General features: G+C 36.6%; 1 protein-coding gene across 3 annotated transcripts in view; it reads left to right on the top strand.

Moving 5' to 3' along the window:
* Positions 1–451, top strand: part of LOC119585005 (sulfhydryl oxidase 2-like) — a 12,269-nt gene that overhangs the window by 6,786 nt on the left and 5,032 nt on the right. The window lies entirely within an intron of this gene.

Raw genomic sequence — 451 nt, 5'->3', positions numbered from 1 at the left:
CCTGTCGACAGACCATCCATGGTTCTATTTCTTCACCAGAATTACCTTAACAATATTCTTCAATTTGATCAACTCTATGCAAAGGGCATCTCAGATCCTGATTATTTAATATTCTTTAATGGGGGGGGGGGGCTCTGTTTGCTTTTGTGAACTATATTTTGGCCAGTGCAAATGCAACCAACCAATTTCAAGATACACAGAAATTGAAACCACATGGATGTCACTGCAGCTTGTATAGACAAAGAACTGAGAACAGGCCATTGGAAACTTGCCAGAGTTCATTATCTTACTTATTACCAAGTCAGTCAGAGTTATTGTTTTCAGTAGGGAGCATGTTTTGAAAAGGGATCCCTTCTTTCCTTTTTTTTCGGATATGAAGATAGATATTCCTGTCTGAACATTTAATAAATCCATTGAATCATAAAGAAAATTAATCTTAACGAGAGAATAC

Source organism: Penaeus monodon, chromosome 19 (assembly GCF_015228065.2).
Source record: "Penaeus monodon isolate SGIC_2016 chromosome 19, NSTDA_Pmon_1, whole genome shotgun sequence".
Lineage (NCBI taxonomy): Eukaryota > Metazoa > Arthropoda > Malacostraca > Decapoda > Penaeidae > Penaeus > Penaeus monodon.
This window is presented reverse-complemented; position numbering and strand designations above follow the sequence as displayed.